Raw genomic sequence first — 15,697 nt, 5'->3', positions numbered from 1 at the left:
GGATGTCAGACGGTTGCCACGCAAACACATCGACATTCACCCGCAGGAAAGCAACGAGCGCGATTTCCTATTTAGGGTCGAGAGTGGCACTGATGGTGAAGGTACCACCAGTGCCGTCCTCCTTGGCGGACACCTTTTTCGTCTCTGGCGGAGCTGCCATCGTCTTCTTACACTTGCCGGTGGAGCTCGATGGTGCGTCCTCGACGGCAGCGCAGCACTCCGAAGAGGTGCGCTTGCCGGAGTGGGCATCAGAACTCTTGCCGGACTTGGTCTTCTTCTTCCCCCCGGGAGCTTCAGCGGCAAGTGATTTGTGATCTGCTGTGGTTGCTGCTTCCCGGTAGATCTTGTCGGCGCAGATAAGAGCATCCTTCTTGTCGCCAGGGACAGAAATGACGCTTATCGGGCCTGGCATCTTCAGCATGTTATATGCGTAGTGAGAGGCTGCCATGAACTTGGCGAGTGCTGGACAGCCAAGTATCCCATTGTAAGGCAATGGAATATCGGCAACGTCAAATGTGACCCTCTCAGTCCTGAAGTTCAGCTCGCTGCCAAATGTTACTGGCAGCGTGACCTTCCCCTTCGGCTTGCTCCTTCCCGGGTTGATTCCTTGGAATGTGCCGGTCTCTTCGAGCTCGCTGTCAGGGATCTGGAGTTTCTGGAGTACAGCAGAGGAGATCAGGTTCAAGCCGGCCCCGCCGTCAACTAGCATCTTGGTGACCTTGAGGTTGCGGATAGTTGGTGAAACCAACATCGGCAAACACCCGACCGCAGTTGTGCGATCAGGGTGGTCCTCAATGTTAAAGATGATAGGCGTGCTGGACCATTTCAGAAGTTTGCGCAATTCGACAGGTGGTTCTGCCGCATTGACTTCCCGCACCCACTGCTTGAGTTGGCGGTGCGAAGTATGCAGAGAAGCACTGCCGTCAACGCACAAGACTTCTGTGGCTTTCTGGAACTCCTGCTCGCTGGTCTCGACATCATCCATGTCTTCGTCATCATCGTCGTCTTCATCGTTGTCGCGGCCGCGGGGAGGTCTATCTCCTTGCCGCTGCTTGGCCATGCCGCGGCGCCCTCCCCGGCCGGCACGCTTCTTGCCGGATTCTCCAGCACCTCCTTGGGCCCTCTCCTTGTCGCGTCGCTCGTACTCAGCCTTTTGCTGCTGGACAAGCTGCTCGACCTTCTTGCAGCTCTGGAGGTCATGGCCCTTGGTGCGGTGAATCTTGTAGTACTGCTTGTTGTTGTCGTCCTGCTTGTCGGCGACCGCCACGGCCTGACAGTTGGTGCATGCGGCAATCTCCTTACCGGAGCTACCAACTTTGGCCTTCTTGGCGCCACCTTCGTTGCCGGACTGCTCAACGACTAGCACCTCTTTGCCTTTCTTCTTCCTGTTCCGCCGCCGGTTCTTCTTTGCCGGGGCAGCATCCTCGCTGTCAGATCCTTCTGCTCCTGCATTCTCTCCGGGGAGTCTCCTCCCTTCCTCAGCGCGTGCACACTTGTCGGCCAGGGCATATAGCTCACTGACGTCTCTGATTCTGCACATCGCCATCTCCTCCCGCATCCTGTGGTTACGCACGTTCTGATGAAACGCGCTGATGACCGCGGCGGGGTGGACGTCTGGGATGTTGTACTGTACACGGCTGAACCTCTGAATGTACTTGCGCAGGGGCTCTCCTTCCTTCTAGACGAGCAGATGAAGATCACTCTCTTGGCCATGAGGTTTGTGGCCGCCTGTAAAGGCGCCGACAAACTGATGGCATAGGTCTGCCCAGGAGGATATGGAGTTGTCCGGCAAGTGCATGAGCCAGGACCTGACGTTGGGCTTGAGCACCAGCGGGAAGTAGTTGGCAAGGATCTTGTCGTCCCGCCCCCCAGCAGCCTGCACTGCGATGGTGTAGATGCTGAGGAACTCTGACGGATGCGACTTGCCGTCGTACTTATCCGGTACATCTGGTTTGAAATTCTTCGTGCTGGGCCACTGGACTTGCCGCAGCTCATGGGTGAACGCAGGGCAACCTACCGCGTACGGCAAGTCGCCTGGTTCCCCTGGCGCATGCATGTCAACAGAGGGCCCAGCGTGCTGGTCTGATTGACGCCGCGCTTCTCTTCGGCGCTCGATGCGAGTGCGAGCGTCTTCTTGTTGTCGTTCTTGAAGAACTTGGCGCTGATCGCGATGAGCTCGCGGATCCAATGACGCGGTGGAGTCGCTGTCGAGGTGGATCCGGCGAGTCGGCGATCTTGGCCTTCGGGGCGGAGAGTGCACAGAGGTTGCACCCCCACCGGTCTTGTCGTCACCGGCTCGTGCCTGGCTGACTGGCTGCGGCTGCGAAGTGCTCGGCTACCGTGGAGTGTCGCCGTTGGCGAAGCCGATGAGACTCTGGATGGTAGCCCTCCAGTCGTCGATCTTGTCCGCCGTTGGAGGGTAGTCTAGGAGCAGTTGAGCTCGCGCCAAAGCTTCTGCCGCAGTGGCGGGTGGCGGTGGCGAACGGTGCGAGGAGCGGGATATGCTCGGACTTCTAACCACGTTAGAAGGAGCAGTGTCCCGTCCAGGCGACCGTGTTTCGCTCGCGCCAGCATGTTGGCGTGCATGGTGGTCCTGAGCACTCCGGGATTCACCAGCTCGATCTTGGTCTAGCAAACGCATGGTACCATGAGTACCATGACGCTGCCGGTCCCGCGCCTCCTGAGACGGGCGCGGTGCATGTACGGACGCGGAGGTCTTGGAGTGCGCCCGGTCGTTGTGGGAGCCGGCTACGCCACCGGTGGGCAGCGCAGCCTTGTCCTTGGACCTGGCAGCACCGTGAGCTCCCTCGTCAACGCGCGTTCTTCCGCCGGCGCCCGCCCCATCAGCCGTTTGCTCCGGCGATGGTGGGTTCGGCGCGGACGGAGCAGCTGCCTCCGAAACCTTCTTCTTCGGCGGCATGTTGATGAAGATGATGGAGATCTAGCTCGCGAGAACGCCGGATCTGGTTCACACAACTTCGACGCCCCCTACCTGGCGCGCCAAAGATGTCGGGGTGCTGATCCACGAACACCTATGGGACCGGCGGACCGAGTCCCTTTCGGTTCAGCGGGGGCGGAGGTTGCGCAAAGAGCAAATCGAGGCGATGCACGCGAGCGATTTACCCAGGTTCGGGCCGCACGGATGCGTAAAACCCTACTCCTGCTTTGTGGTTTGTATTGATTTCTTGCTCGGGAGCGCGGAGTGCTACAGTACACACCAGCAGCTAACGAGACAGAGCGTGAGTGTTTTTCGAACCCCCCTCTACGTTGCACACGGGCCTCCTTTTATATGCTCAAGGGGTCACCGACAGGTGGCAACGGAGGCAAAGGGTAAAAATGGAAAGGTGCTGTGGTAGGTGCAGCTACCTGCTACAGTGTATCATACCTAACCCTGACGGCAGGGGACAAGGGCCTTAAATGCCCGTCTGTGTCGCCTAAACAGTGCAAAAAAGGACCGCCAGGGACGCCACCGTTCGCCACGATGGCGATCTTGTCAGCGCCGCTTGCCACCGCGCACCGCAAGCTGCACAGCCTTCTGCCACGTACGCCTGGAGGGGTCCCAGAGCGACACGTTGGTGGATGTGCTGGAGCGCGGGCACAGTGGTGTCTTGCCGCGGCAAGCGCCTTGCCGCGGTTGTTGTCTTGTTGCACCCGGGAGCTTGTCGCTCACCGGGCCTTGTCGGGACGCGTGGTGCGCCGCGGCAAGTTCCTTGGAATGCCTTGGGTGGCCTTCCCGGCAAGATCCTCTTGCCGGGGTCTTGGGATGCTTTTGTTAGCCTTCCCGGCAAGCTCCTCTTGCCGGGGTCTTGTCTCTTTGACTTGGATACTTTGTTCTTGAATGGCTCCAAAGGGACCACGGAGGACCTTGGCGGTCACCCGGCAAGCCTTGCCGCGGGATGCTGCGACTGCCCGTGCACAAGTTCGGGATACTAGGGTACCCCTATTCTAGTACACCGACACCATCGTAGCGTCGTTGTCGTCACGCCAATCTTATGCTTCCACGACTATCGCTACCGATTAGTGATAAAGTAAAGCATTACAGCGCGATTGCATTGCATACAATAAAGCGACAACCATATGGCTCCTGCCAGTTGCCGATAACTCGGTTACAAAACATGATCATCTCATACAATAAAATTTAGCATCATGTCTTGACCATATCACATCACAACATGCCCTGCAAAAACAAGTTAGACGTCCTCTACTTTGTTGTTGCAAGTTTTACGTGGCTGCTACGGGCTTAAGCAAGAACCAATCTTACCTACGCATCAAAACCACAACGATAGTTTGTCAAGTTGGTGATGTTTTAACCTTCGCAAGGACCGGGCGTAGCCACACTCAGTTCAACTAAAGTTGGAGAAACTGTCACCCGCAAGCCACCTATGTGCAAAGCACATCGGGAGAACCGGTCTCGCGTAAGCGTACACGTAATGTCGGTCCGGGCCGCTTCGTCCAACAATACCGCCGAACCAAAGTATGACATGCTGGTAAGCAGTATGACTTATATCGCCCACAACTCACTTGTGTTCTACTCGTGCATATAACATCAACATATAAAACCTAGGCTCGGATGCCACTGTTGGGGAACGTAGTAATTTCAAAAAAATTCCTACGGACACGCAAGATCATGGTGATGCATAGCAACGAGAGGGGAGAGTGTGATCTACGTACCCTTGTAGATCAACAATGGAAGCGTTTGGTTGATGTAGTCGTACGTCTCCACGGCCCGACCGATCAAGCACCGAAACTACGGCACCTCCGAGTTCTAGCACACGTTCAGCTCGATGACGATCCCTGGGCTCCGATCCAGCAAAGCGTCGGGGAGGAGTTCCGTCAGCACGACGGCGTGGTGACGATCTTGATGTTCTACCATCGCAGGGCTTCGCCTACGCACCGCTACAATATGACCGAGGTGGAATATGGTGGAGGAGGGCACCGCACACGGCTAAGGAACGATCACGAAGATCAACTTGTGTGTCTAGGGGTGCCCCCCTGCCCCCGTATATAAAGGAGCAAGGGGAGGAGGCCGTCCAGCCCCTATAGGCGCGCCAGGAGGAGTCCTCCTCCTAGTAGGAGTAGGACTCCTACTAGGAGGGGGAAAGAAGTGGGGAGGGAGAGGGAAAGGGGGGCGCCGCCCCCCCTCTCCTAGTCCAATTCGGACCAGGGGGGAGGAGGCACGCGGCCCACCTCTGGCAGCCCCTCTCTCTCCACTAAGGCCCATATGGCCCATTACTTCTCCCGGGGGGTTCCGGTAACCCTCCGGCTCTCCAGTTTTCTCCGAAATCACCCGAAACACTTCCGGTGTCCGAATATAGCCGTCCAATATATCAATCTTTATGTCTCGACCATTTCGAGACTCCTCGTCATGTCCGTGATCACATCCAGGACTCCGAACTAACTTCGGTACATCAAAACTCATAAACTCATAATATAACTGTCATCGAAACCTTAAGCGTGCGGACCCTACGGGTTCGAGAACAATGTAGACATGACCGAGACACGTCTCCGGTCAATAACCAATAGCGGAACCTGGATGCTCATATTGGCTCCTACATATTCTACGAAGATCTTTATCGGTCAGACCGCATAACAACATGCGTTGTTCCCTTTGTCATCGGTATGTTACTTGCCCGAGATTCGATCGCCGGTATATCAATACCTAGTTCAATCTCGTTACCGGCAAGTCTCTTTACTCGTTTCGTAATACATCATCTCGCAACTAACTCATTAGTTGCAATGCTTGCAAGGCTTATGTGATGTGCATTACCGAGAGGGCCCAGAGATACCGCTCCGACAATCGGAGTGACAAATCCTAATCTCGAAATACGCCAACCCAACATGTACCTTTGGAGACACCTGTAGAGTACCTTTATAATCACCCATTTACGTTGTGACGTTTGGTAGCACAAAAAGTGTTCCTCCGGCAAACGGGAGTTGCATAATCTCATAGTCATAGGAACGTGTATAAGTCATGAAGAAAGCAATAGCAACATACTAAACGATCGGGTGCTAAGCTAATGGAATGGGTCATGTCAATCAGATCATTCACCTAATGATGTGATCTCGTTAATCAAATAACAACTCCTTGTTCATGGTTAGGAAACATAACCATCTTTGATTAACGAGCTAGTCAAGTAGAGGCATACTAGTGACACTCTGTTTGTCTATGTATTCACACATGTATTATGTTTCCGGTTAATACAATTCTAGCATGAATAATAAACATTTATCATGATATAAGGAAAAAAAATAACTTTATTATTGCCTCTAGGGCATATTTCCTTCACTCATACCTCTCGACATGGGCATGTGTCTGAAATACCAATTTCAGCTCTTGGAACATCTCATATGCTCTGTGGCGTTCAAAACGTTTTTAAAGTCCCGGTTCTAAGCCGTAAAGCATGGCGCACTAAACTATCAAGTAGTCATCATACCGAGCTTGTCAAACGTTCATAACGCCTGCTTCTGCTCCTACAATAGGTATGTCGCCTAGCGGTGCATCAAGGACATAATTCTTCTGTGTAGCAATGAGGATAATCCTCATATCATGGGCCCAATCCGCATCATTGCTACTATCATCTTTCAACTTATTTTTCTCTAGGAATATATCAAAGATAGGGGAGCTATATCGCGAGCTATTGATCTACAACATAGATATGCAAATACTATCATGACTAAGTTCATGATAAATTAAGTTCAATTAATCAAATTACTTAAGAACTCCCACTTAAATAGACATCCCTCAAGTCATCTAAGTGATACCTGATCCAAATCAACTAACCCATGTCTGATCATCACATGAGATGGGGTAGTCATCAATGGTGAATCATATCTACTATATGATTCGCGTTCGACCTTTCGGTGTCCACTATTCTGAGGCCATGTCTGTACATGCTAGCTCGTAAAGTTTAACCCAAGTATTCTCCATGTGTAAAATTGTCTTACACCTGTTGCATGTGAACGTAGAGTCTATCACACCCGATCATCACGTGGTGTCTCAAAACGATGAACTTTCACAATGGTGCATACTCAGCGAGAACACGTTTACCTTGAAATTTAGTGAAGGGGTCTGATACGTCTCCAACGTATCTATAATTTTTGATTTCTCCATGCTATTATATATTCTGTTTTGGATGTTTAATGGGCTTATTTATACACTTTTATATTATTTTTGGGACTAACTATTAACCGGAGGCCCGGCCCAAATTGTTGTTTTTGCCTATTTCAGTGTTTCGCCGAAAAAGAATATCAAACGGAGTCCAAATGGAATGAAACCTTCGGGAGCGTGATTTTTGGAACAAACATGATCCAGAGGACTTGGAGTGGACGTCAAGCAATCAACAAGGAGGCCATGAGGCAGGGGGCGCGCCTACCCCCTGGGCGCGCCCTCCATCCTCGTGGGCCCCACGTGGCTCCACCGACCTACTTCTTCCTCCTATATATACCTACGTACCTTGAAAATATCGAGGAGCACCACAAAAACCTAATTCCACCGCCGCAACCTTCTGTACCCGTGAGATCCCATCTTGGGGCCTTTTCCGGCGCTCCGCCGGAGGGGGCATTGATCATGGAGGGCTTCTATATTAACACCATAGCCTCTCTGATGATGTGTGAGTAGTTTACCTCAAACCTTCGGGTCCATAGTTATTAGCTAGATGGCTTCTTCTCTCTCTTTGGATCTCAATACAAAGTTCTCCTCGATTCTTTTGGAGATCTATTCGATGTAATCTTCTTTTGCGGTGTGTTTGTCGAGATCCGATGAATTGTGGGTTTATGATCAAGATTATCTATGAACAATATTTGAATCTTCTCTGAATTCTTTTATGTATGATTGGTTATCTTTGCAAGTCTCTTCGAATTTTCAGCTTGGTTTGGCCTACTAGATTGATCTTTCTTGCAATGGGAGAAGTGCTTAGCTTTGGGTTCAATCTTGCGGTGCTCGATCCCAGTGACAGAAAGGGAAACGACACGTATTGTATTGTTGCCATCGAGGATAAAAAGATGGGGTTTATATCATATTGCATGAGTTTATCCCTCTACATTATGTCATCTTGATTAAAGCGTTACTCTGTTCTTATGACTTAATACTCTAGATGCATGCTGGATAGCGGTCGATGTGTGGAGTAATAGTAGTAGATGCAGGCAGGAGTCGGTCTACTTGTCACGGACGTGATGCCTATATACATGATCATACCTAGATATTCTCATAACTATGCTCAATTCTATCAATTGCTCGATAGTAATTTGTTCACCCACTGTAATACTTATGCTATCTTGAGAGAAGCCACTAGTGAAACCTATGGGCCCCGGGTCTATTTTCCATCATACAAGTTTCCTATCTATTTTATTTTGCAATCTTTACTTTCAATTTATATCATAAAAATACCAAAAATATTTATCTTATTATTATTATCTCTATCAGATCTCACTCTTGCAAGTGGCCGTGAAGGGAATGGCAACCCCTTTATCGCGTTGGTTGCGAGGTTCTTATTTGTTTGTGTAGGTACGAGGTGACTCGCGCGTGGTCTCCTACTGGATTGATACCTTGGTTCTCAAAAACTGAGGGAAATACTTACACTGCTTTGCTACATCACCCTTTCCTCTTCAAGGGAAAACCAACGCATGCTCAAGATGTAGAAAGAAGGATTTCTGGCGCCATTGCCGGGGAGATCTACGCCAAGTCAAGACATACCAAGTACCCATCACAACTCTTATCCTTCGCATTACATTATTTGCCATTTGCCTCTCGTTTTCCTCTCCCCCACTTCACCCTTGACGTTTTATTCACCCTCTTTTCCTTACGCCCTCTTTTCTGTTCGCCTCTTTTTCGCTTGCTTCTTGTTTCTTGTTGCCCTTATGGCCCTGCCTAGATTTGGTGATCTTCACCTTAAAACGTTGGAAGAGATTGAAAGCAATGTCAGAAGCTTTATGACTTTACAATTTGAGCATAATAATTTCTTTAGAAACGAGCTTAAGGAACAAAAAGGCTTTATGGAGTACATGAATAAAGAGCTTGATGACATGTCTAAGGAATTTTATGGTTTGAAATCTCAGATTGCTCATTTTGAAAAATTAATTGCTGAAATTTCGGATAAGCAGGCCACCTAGTTAATAAGATGGCTGCTAAACCGGAAAGTTTTTATGAGAATAAAGATGAAGATCTAAAAGTAATTGATGTGTCCCCTATTAAATCCTTGTTTTGCAATATTAATCTTGATAATGATGGGACTGGAGATGAGTCAACTTTAGTTAGAAGGCGTCCCAAAAATTCGGAGTCTTTAGATCTTGATGCAAAAATTGGTAAAAGTGGGATTGAAGAGGTTAAAACTTTAGATAGCAACGAACCCACTATCTTGGATTTCAAGGAATTTAATTATGATAATTGCTCTTTGATAGATTGTATTTCCTTGTTGCAATCCGTGCTAAATTCTCCTCATGCTTATAGTCAAAATAAAGCTTTTACTAAACATATCGTTAATGTTTTGATGCAATCTTATGAAGAAAAACTTGAGTTGGAAGTTTCTATCACTAAAAAACTTTATGATGAGAGGAAACCTACAATTAAAATTAAAATTAAAATTAAAGATCATGAATGCTATGCTTTGTGTGATTTGGGTGCTAGTGTTTCCACGATCCCAAAAACTTTGTGTGATTTGCTAGGTTTCCGTGAATTTGATGATTGTTCTTTAAACTTGCACCTTGCGGATTCCGCTATTAAGAAACCTATGGGAAGAATTAATGATGTTCTTATTGTCGCAAATAGGAATTATGTGCCCGTAGATTTCATTATTCTTGATATAGATTGCAATCATTCATGTCCTATTATTCTTGGTAGACCTTTCCTTAGAACGATTAGTGCAATTATTGATAGAAGGAAGGGAATATTAGATTCCAATTTCTGTTAAGTAAAGGCATGGAACACTTCCCTAGAAAAAAAATTAAATTACCATATGAATCTATTATGAGAGTCACTTATGGATTGCATACCAAAGATGGCAATACCTAGATCTATCCTCGCTTTTATGCCTAGCTAGGGGCGTTAAACGATAGCGCTTGTTGGGAGGCAACCCAATTTTATTTTTGTTCCTTGCTTTTTGTTCCTGTTTAGTAATAAATAATTTATCTAGCCTCTGTTTTGGTTGTATTTTTTGTGTTTAATTAGTGTTTGTACCAAGTAGAACCGTTGGGAAGACTTGGGGAAAATCTTTTTGATCTTGCTGTAAAAAATAGAAACTTTAGCGCTTTTGCTGCCATTTTTTATTGGCGAGTGATATGTAGTTAATTATTTTTGAAGATGATTAATAGATAAATTCCTCACGCCCAGCAATTTATTTAAGAATTTTTGGGGTTCCATAAGTTTGCGTTAGTTATAGATTACTACAGACTGTTCTGTTCGGACAGATTCTATTTTTCGTGTGTTGTTTGCTTATATTGATGAATGTATGGTTAGTGATGGAGTTTATAAACCATAGAGAAGTTGGAATATAGTAGGTTTAACACTAATATAAATAAATAATGAGTTCATTACAGTACCTTGAATTGGTGTTTTGTTTTCTTTCGCTAACGGAGCTCACGAGATTTTCTGTTAAGTTTTGTGTTGTGAAGTTTTTAATTTTTGGGTAAAGATTTTATGGATTATGAAACAAAAAGTGGCAACAGACTAAGCTTGGGGATGCCCAAGGCACCCCAAGGTAAAATTCAAGGACACCAAAAAGCTTAAGCTTGGGGATGCCCCGTAAGGCATCCCCTCTTTTGTCTTCGTTCATCAGTAACTTTACTTGGAGCTATATTTTTATTCACCACATGATATGTGTTTTGCTTGAAGTATCTTGTATGATTTGAGTCTTTACTTTTTAGTTTACCACAATCATCCTTGTTGTACACACCTTTTGAGAGACACACATGAATCGAAATTTATTAGAACTAATGGACCCGTTGCGCCATTTAGACCTGCTGATTCCATGTTAGCGATGAAAAGTAATCCATGGTTTAGTTGCTTAGTTACAGGCAAGCACATATGACAACAAATTTAATCTCCTGGAAAAACAGGGGCTTGCTGTCTACAATGAAAAGTATATGCACATTAAAATTTGGTAGCATAGAGTTCTATTTGTAACAAATCTAATCCCTGTCGACAAAGCACAAAAACATAAATGATTCTTCTACTACTCGGACTCATAGTCATAGCTCAAGTCTTCATCATCATCGCTGCCGTTGGAGTCCAAAGTTGGCCAATCCTCCCATCTTCATCTATGTTGGCAAAGGTGGCTTCAATATCCTCTCTTCCGGTTTTCGCGGAAAAGAAATCCCCTCTGCCACGCATCCCGCTCGGCATGAATGGCGGAAGCGAACATGATAGTTTTACGCTTGTCTTCCTCTGCTCTCAAATGCAGTAATCCTCACATCAGCGCCTGAAGCATCACTGCTTGCTGCAGTTGCTCCTTCCTCTTGTATATTCCATGTTTATCAGGTAAAGATGTTGTAATCCACCTTAAAAAAGAGAACATATACATTTACCTTAGGAGGCTCGAAATCTGGATTCAATAAAGCTACCAGATCAATTGAGATAGAGCCAAAACTACATAAGTAGCAGAGTTACCAACAACAAAAACAACAAGCATTTCTAACCCTAATACCATCAAAAGCATGAAAATGACACACAAGTCTTCTTTAGATAATCTTATAGCATCAGCTACAACAACTCGCAACAATGTCAAAGGAGTTCAGAAAGAAACTTTGGATTTCAATCAGCTTGAAAAAATACATGGTGCCGAACAGAAAAACAATCCACATCTAAACAGAAAGACAATGAGTCTTGTTTGATGAATAGAGTACCACTGAAAGCTAAGTAGCACAAAGCCCCAGTCTAAGACACATACATCAACGAAGCCACTGAAAAGAGGCCTTCGGAAATCAGCAGATTCCATAGAGCTTGCTAGTCTTATTAGGAATGAGTATCCCAGTTATGTAATCAAGAAGGCGAAGAGACAGAAATATGTCCTCAGTCTGTGTTCTGTTCGGCCAAAGCATGGACGGTGAAACCATCACAGATCAGACAAAGGTAGTTTCATTTCGTCTGCATATACTATACACAAGTAACTCAAGATAACTTTATTTTGCTAAGGTTTTTAGTTTTTTACATTGATAGATACTGATGCACTTTTAATTACCGGTGTCAACAACTATTTTAGAGACTACGCACTTTGTCGCTGAAAAGTTTGCTCGTACAAGGAACATGCTAGAAGCAATAGCCGTGGGCATACCTGTAGTCACACCATCATGGGTTGAATGCCGTGGAGCAGCAAGGTGCTTCATTGTGAGAAAAAACAGAGAATGAGGGATGCAAAGAAGGAAAAGGACCTTTGCTTCAGCATGCCTGTGTCACTAAGACAAGCCTGCAAGAAGTCACTGTTTGAGGTTAGTGTCTAGTTTATTAGCAATGAAATTTGTAGAAATAGAGAACTGCATAACAAGCTCTAATGATGTATCCAAAAAGGGTTCGTGTAGAGGATGAACTGAACAAAATGAGGAACTCACCCAGCGGAGATGCAACCGGAAGGGAGAAGGGAGGATGCTTCACTGTTCTCTGTGGCGATCTGGGTGGGAGTTGACAGCTCCACAGCGTCATTGGGCGCGCATCTGCCGCGGGACACCCCTTAGCAGGCTTCTTTTTGTTCTGTTATGCAAATAAAACTGTTACTTGTTTGCCACAAATAACCTGTCCGTCCATGTAGTATTTTCTATCTGCAGCATCATCAGGATTGAAGTACTGGACAAACCCAAATCCTCGAGGCTCCCTGCAATGTACCCAAGAAAGTAGAGATCATATCAATCCTTAAAATAGGTTAATAGATTATGCTCCTGAGCAATGTAACAGAGATTATTCAAAGTACACAACGACTAAACCATCGTTACTCCCAACTATCAAAGACAACACACAGATCAAGTAAAACAAGTGAAATGTGCATCGACTGCTGACCTTGCACTCATAAGTACACCTTCAAATGCAACAAACATGTCCCTCTTCTTCATGATATCCACCATGGCATTAGATTCACAAACATAATATTAATTTTTGCAGCAATGCAAGGTTTATTAAACACACATTTTGCTGTATTGATTTTCCTGGATAAGAGAGAACATGGGAGCACCATTCTTTCCAATTTTTTGGATCATCGCCTCGCCTATCCTGCAACCTAGCAAGCAACCACAAAGGTAATCATGAATTTATAGCAACTATAAACGGTCATGAGAAAACAATATAAGAAATTGGCATGTGCAAGCTCTCAGTTCCTTGACCGGTTTTGGCAGGGATGGAGAAGCATACCCAGAGAAAAATTGTACCGCATGTCAGCTCCTGGTTATCACCGGTATTGAAGGAAGCCCAGCCGTCTCACGAGCGGCCTCCTTGGAACTTCGATCTCCACTAACACTTCGACCCTGAGATGCACAAAGAGCTGAAGATGATAGAAGTAGCACAATCATTTCTCATCATCCTTGCATTTTGTAAGTGCCGAGGTTCAGAAATAAATACAATCAGTCATAATTGAGATGTAGAATGTTTCTAAACGACATTAAAATAAACAGAAGTAAAATAAGTAGGTGTATGTGCAGAATCAGCAATTCTGTGAGACATGGTATAATGCTGGATATTAGATATGATAAAAAAGACCATAGATAAAAACACAGGAAAGCACTCGACAAAACATGCAAAACATGTTAGATAAATAGATTTGGTGTTCATGTCTCACAGAAAATATCGACAAAATGGAGTTGCAGAAAGCACTCACATTGCGGATGAACACCAAATCTGTTCTTATGCACCTCCCTTCTGTTAAACAACCATGACATATACCCCATTTTTACAAAGGCAAAATAAGATCGCAATAACAATGACAGAGGACTGAATAAAACTCAAAATGGGATGTATGTCATGGCAATGCTTGTACCTATACTTGCATAGTTATATTCAATGCATATAAAATAAAACTAATAAGGATGAAATCCGAATGAAAATGATGTCTATGTTTTAGAGGAGAAACTGAGAAAAAACAGCTGGGCATGGTAAAATATATTAACCTGTAGCCTAGCATTACTACCAAAGAAAATGGAGCCACTGATCATGTCAATGGAAACATATAGAGAGTGTTTTACTTATTTTCACCATTGATTCTTCACATTTATGTGCTTTCCAAACAAAAAGTACATTAAAGCCTCGTGTCTTATGAAATCATCATGACACTACAATTCACAAAGTTTTATATGAATCACGGTGATAAGGAACCATCCAACCATACGAAAAAGATATCATCAAAGCATGTGGAGATAGCTACATCATTTTGTACTTTAAGAAGAGGATTGTCATGATTTGTCAGTCTGAAACATGTGGAGGAGCCAATCTGGGGAAATGTCCACCTGGTTAAGAAGACATACCTAGTTACTGGGAATCATCTAATGATCCAACCACCACCAGTGCTGATGATGCTTTACCCTTGCAAAGAACAGTCTCCATAGCAACCTGAAGAAAACATGACAAAACAGTATAGCTCAGTGTGGGAACCTGAGGTTCTCAACAGAGATATGATAAAATATCATTAGATAAGTGACTAATTAGTGCGCTGATGAAACCAAGAACACACCCTCTTCAATCCTCAAGTCCTCACCCTCTTCCTCAGCCAACCATCCTGGCTTTCGACCGCCGTCGTCAATCCCATGCTCCCTGACCCGTGCTTGGTGGTAGGCAGTGGGGAAGTGGAAGAAGGATCCAGGAGTGGCCGCCATCAATTGCCAGGTCTGCCAGGTCACACCTGACCTCGCCGGCACAGGCCGCTGACCCTCTCCTGTCCGCCGTCGGACCTCCCTCCTCTCATTCCTTCTCTCCCTCTCTCCCATCTTCTCTGCCTGCAGGTTGCCGCCGTCGCCGGAGAGGCTCGCCTCCGTGGCCGCACGCCTTGGATCCAGTGGAGGCGGGGGGTTTGGAGGCTGCTGGGGAGGAGTGAGGGTGTGGCGTCCCATCCATTGGGGGCTAGGGTTCATGGAGGCGATTAGGTGCGAGGCGTGCGGGAGGAGGGGATTGGGTGCGGCGCGTGGGAGGGGTGAACCGGGACTCTGGGAGGCAGCACGACTCGTGGGACGGCACGCGACTCACCGGCAAAGGTCACCCAGCGAAATTTAACCCAGCCAATAGGGTGAGACACTGAGCCCATGAGTCATGGACCTCAAAAATAAATTGCAAGGTGAAAATCACAGTAAAGATCAGATGGACCTGGCTACTCGATTGACCAGATTCAAGGCGATCGGACAGCCAGGAACATCCTAATCCGAAGGACTTTCGTGGAGAAGGGGTTGGCTAGCATCCTTATAGATTTAAATACTCTATTTGCTTCATTTATATCTTTTGAGCTATATAGTTTTTGCTCTGGTGCTTCATTTATATCTTTTAAAGCACGGTGGTGGTTTTATTTTATAGAAATAATTGATCTCTCATGCTTCACTTATATTATTTTGAGAGTTCTTTAGAACAGCATGGTAATTTACTTTTGATATTATAAAAAACGTTCATATAAGTGCATTGAATACTAAGAGAAGTTTGATACTTGATGATTGTTTTAAGATATGGAGATAGTGATATTAAAGTTGTGCTAGTTGAGTAGTTGTGAATTTGAGAAATACTTGTGTAGAAGTTTGCAAGTCCCGT

General features: G+C 46.1%; 1 long non-coding RNA gene across 12 annotated transcripts; it reads right to left on the bottom strand.

The window, feature by feature from the left end:
- Positions 1–10,964: 10,964 nt before the first annotated feature.
- Positions 10,965–15,159, bottom strand: LOC125537343 (uncharacterized). 12 transcript variants are annotated; one of them, XR_007295808.2, is made up of 8 exons: positions 14,640–15,156; positions 14,434–14,518; positions 13,791–13,831; positions 13,328–13,457; positions 12,980–13,196; positions 12,538–12,797; positions 12,264–12,395; positions 11,017–11,490 (listed from the first exon to the last, which is right to left on the bottom strand). It is a non-coding gene; the product is annotated as an uncharacterized LOC125537343 (long non-coding RNA). The 12 variants fall into 12 exon arrangements; XR_007295805.2 differs by having other exon boundaries at positions 13,791–14,518; positions 14,640–15,158; XR_007295810.2 differs by having other exon boundaries at positions 13,328–13,440; positions 13,791–14,518; positions 14,640–15,158.
- Between the last annotated feature and the right edge of the window lie 538 nt (positions 15,160–15,697).

This window comes from Triticum urartu, chromosome 2A (assembly GCF_056163025.1).
Source record: "Triticum urartu cultivar PI428250 chromosome 2A, HENAU_Tu73, whole genome shotgun sequence".
NCBI classification, from domain to species: Eukaryota; Viridiplantae; Streptophyta; class Magnoliopsida; order Poales; family Poaceae; genus Triticum; species Triticum urartu.
The sequence above is the reverse complement of the archived record's forward strand: the minus strand, read 5'-3'. Positions and strand labels throughout refer to the sequence as shown.